Raw genomic sequence first — 3,768 nt, forward strand, 5'->3', positions numbered from 1 at the left:
TTCAAGCGCAGTAACAGCGGTAGTACACAGAAATGTTTTACTTACTGGAAGAATGTGATACAGAAAGGAAAAGAAAGTGCTTAATAGGAAAGACGGGAATAAACGGGTATGACCAATGTTTTTCCTTCTACTTTTATGAGCGCTGTCCAGGTCAAAAGGCCGGATTAGCAGCGGTCATTAATGACATGAGTCATTGGTCCCTCAGTCCTAACTAGAGTGATAGTGTGATATTGGGTCGTATAAAGGAAGGCTGTAAGAACGGCCCGTTTATTGGTCCGTTGTTAAACTTTGGCCTTTTGATGTTTCCTGTGCGTGACATCTCTCCGAGCTGGTTTACAAGTGAAGAGGGACAGTGACCCTGCTTTTATTATTGCCACCGCATCAGAGCACACTTTTGGAAAGCTGCTGACTCTGCAGCCGCGAGAAAAAAAAAAAAAAAAAAAGTTTCAGCGACTCACAGATTCTGCTGAATGCATGAAAAAATCACGCTGGCCGTTAATTGACTAATTAAGGTCGGTCGTGAACTGTCGTTAAGATTTTTCCACTCGCGGTTTGCTAATTCTTCAACTTTTCAAACTTTGTTGTAACACTCAGGTGATTAAAGAGCGCAGAAGGAACTGGCTCCCTGCCGCACTGTCAATAACGAATGACTGTCAAAAGGAGCTCCGGAGGTCAAGACAACATCTGGAGACCGAACAAAAAAACAGCAGGAAAATTCAGTTTAACTGCAAAACATGTGCAGCAACATGCAGATGACCCATCATTCCACTGCAGGGAACCAGCGCACAAACAGGTGTGATGTGGAAGCAGCATGAGCTGTCAGGGTTCTTTTGTGAGGTTTGCATGGTCTCCCTTTGTGTCATTTTTCAATTCAGTTCAACTTTATTGACAAGTGCCAAACAACACAATGAAATACTTTTGAAGTGGAAAAACCAACGATTCCACTTGAGCAAGCGACGCTGGAAAGGAAAAACTCCTTTATAACAGGAAGAATCCTGCAGAACCAGGCTCAGAGGTGGATGCATTCCTGGGGTCAGGGGATAGAAAGGGAGACAAATTAGAAGAAAACGACAGACTGAAACATGCAGACGGAAGCTAATCCACTCACTGCAGGCTTGATGAGGGCTTTCAGTTTCACAGTCAGAGATCCTGCATTCAAGGACTGAGAGAGAGGACAGACTACAGGAAAGAGACAGAATGTTAGTGGTATATAGTAGTGAGACAGTACTGTGTGGAGAGTGAGAAAGAAAAGAAGCTAGGTGCAGTAAAGTGCTCCCATCAGCCCAAACCTATAGCAGCTTCACTATCTCACTATTAAAAAGAGAGGTTAAGACTAACCTTAAAGGGAGAGACTGTGTTAGTCTGTGTCATCATCTCCCCTTAAGGTGGGTAAATCGGTTTGTAGGTTGAATAAATAGGAAACGGTATTTGAGGCGAGTTCAAAATAAGCGAGAGAGTCCAGAAGCGACCCGATGTCCAAGTGGAGCAACGTCGCACATGGCCGAAAATTACCCTCAGCAGCTGGGCTCCAAGCTAATTTCACTCCTGGCAAGCAGGAACCTAGCCACGCGTCGTCTCCCTGTTCCTGTTCCTCACCTCTGCTGTCTGCAGCTTGTGTAACTGCAATAAATGCAAAAAGCACGAAAAAAAAAAAATCTTAATCCATTGAGATTTAGCAGACATATCCTCTCACCTCACTTCCCCTCACGCCGTTTCACCTCACCTCAACCCCCCTCGCATGTCCTCTCCTTCCCCATATTCTGATCTGATCTTCAGCCAGAGCCCGGCTTTATTTATTGCAGGTGTGCCTATCACGGCGTACCATGCTGTTCGTGCTTAACGCCGTGCACGCACCCAAGATTTATTTGAAATCCAGACAGTGTTGCGTAACACGAGACAATTTATTCAGCCTTGTATTGAGTGCCGCTGCAGACGAGAATGGAGAAATAAAAGAGTTGAGCTCAGGTAGCGTGTCGAATTCCATCGCCGGTAAATGTACAAAATGATTGGTCTGCCAGACAGATCTCCACTTCCATCCTCACTGTGTCACAGTAACCCAGTCATACGGTCACCTTCCACTCGAAGTCATGTATTTATACCAGCATTGCATGAGCGCCTTTTTTTTTTTTTTTTAATGACACCACCTGACATTTAGTGGCATTTAGAACTAATGTGAGTGGTAGGTGGAGCCCGCCGGCCGGCCGGCCTCCCAGGCTGCAGCTTTGTTTTGGTGTCAGTGGGCCTGCAGTGCCGCGGCAGTTTTGCCTATATACCCCGTGGCTCTGTTATCCCTCCACTGCCTCTGTCTGCGCTGATAGTGATCAGAGGAAGTCTTTATGACTTCCGTTATGGCTGAATAATCATTGTGCCTGAGCGTGCACGTACACGTACACTCGGACACGTGTACGCGCTTCACACATGAGCCCGGCTGCCCTCGGCCGCGTCCCGTGTCAGACAGGAAGGAGATTATTAGCTTCCTGAAGAGCTGGTGGGACCGGCGGTGGGGGTGGAGGAGGGGACAGAGTTTCCAGTCAGACACTCGCATCGTTTTAGCCTTCAACCTCTAAACACACACGATCCTGACTGTCTGCTGGTCAAAAATAATAAACTATGGAAGTAGATAATGAACGTTGTAGCTTTTAAACAAAAGCCGGTCGGTCGCAGACGAGCCCGGAGAGCAGTGACCGACTTACAGGATGAAGTGAAAGTGATATTGTTTCAGGCGGGATGTGGAGGTCAAGAGGCTCTCTAACAAGGATACATTACGGCCGGAGCGCTAAAACATTGAAGCCGTCCTGACCTTCAGCCCGCCGTTACTGTCGCAGGCCGCTGTTTGCATTGCTAATTATCAAGGTTTTAGCCAGAGTCCACGTGTGCTTATTAGAGACCGAACACCAAAAAGGGCAGATTTAGACAGCGCCAAAATGTCGGGCACTCCTGCTATCAGCTGCCCGGGAGGGTGTAATGCTGTGTGCAGCCAAATGTGTGTGTCTTTGTATGTGGGCGGTGTAGCTGTTGGCACACTCACCTCACAGCCCGCAGATCCCCGGTTCAAGTTTGTGCGGAAAAAATAGTCACTGACGGCTGTAATAAACGGCCTTGAAGTGTCAATATTAGTGAGAGCGATGGTTTGTCCTGTGAAGGACCGGCGACCCGTCCGGGGTGAACTCTGTCCCCCGCGGCTTTAAGCTGGATAAAGCCGTATAAGAGATGGATGGATGTGTGTTCGTGTCCAGCCAGGAGTGTTTGTTTGTACAGCAGATACGAGAAAGTTCAGGCAGTCCAAGCAAGGTCACGGCGTACCAAGAGATTCACGTACGATCCGGAGGGCAGATGAGAGATGAGACAAGTCAGACGAAATGCCAGTATCAACAGGAATGGTACAAATGAAAAGCATGTTAAGCGCTGACGGGCTTCGCGGCTGATCAGAGTCTCGCCGCGGTGACTTTAGATTCGTTGGATGTGGCTGTGTGGTTTCTGGTTGGTAAAGAGCTAGCCTCATCACTACCTCATTACCAAAGAAAAACAGAAAACGCACATCCTCACAAGCACGTCCCTTTCACTGTCTTTTTTTTTTTTTTTTTTTACACAAACACATTTGCCCAATCCTGCCCTCAGCGCAGCTTTGTTCCAGAGAGCAAGTGGGTTTAAAAACAAATGACGTGCCTGGCCTTTTATTATGTTCCGGACACTGTTTTTCCTGAGGCTGGAATGCGGACAGGAATGTGTTGTTGCTCTGCTAGCGCTCAAAGGGAGAAAAACCTATCA

General features: G+C 47.4%; 1 long non-coding RNA gene across 2 annotated transcripts; it reads right to left on the bottom strand.

Annotated features, from left to right (window-relative positions):
• Positions 1-424: 424 nt before the first annotated feature.
• LOC115403237 (uncharacterized) lies at positions 425-3,580 on the bottom strand. 2 transcript variants are annotated; one of them, XR_003933191.1, is made up of 3 exons: positions 3,029-3,580; positions 1,109-1,620; positions 425-1,027 (listed from the first exon to the last, which is right to left on the bottom strand). It is a non-coding gene; the product is annotated as an uncharacterized LOC115403237 (long non-coding RNA). The 2 variants fall into 2 exon arrangements; XR_003933190.1 differs by lacking the exon at positions 3,029-3,580 and adding an exon at positions 1,724-2,285.
• Positions 3,581-3,768: the final 188 nt, after the last annotated feature.

Source organism: Salarias fasciatus, chromosome 16 (genome assembly GCF_902148845.1).
Source record: "Salarias fasciatus chromosome 16, fSalaFa1.1, whole genome shotgun sequence".
Classification (NCBI taxonomy): domain Eukaryota; kingdom Metazoa; phylum Chordata; class Actinopteri; order Blenniiformes; family Blenniidae; genus Salarias; species Salarias fasciatus.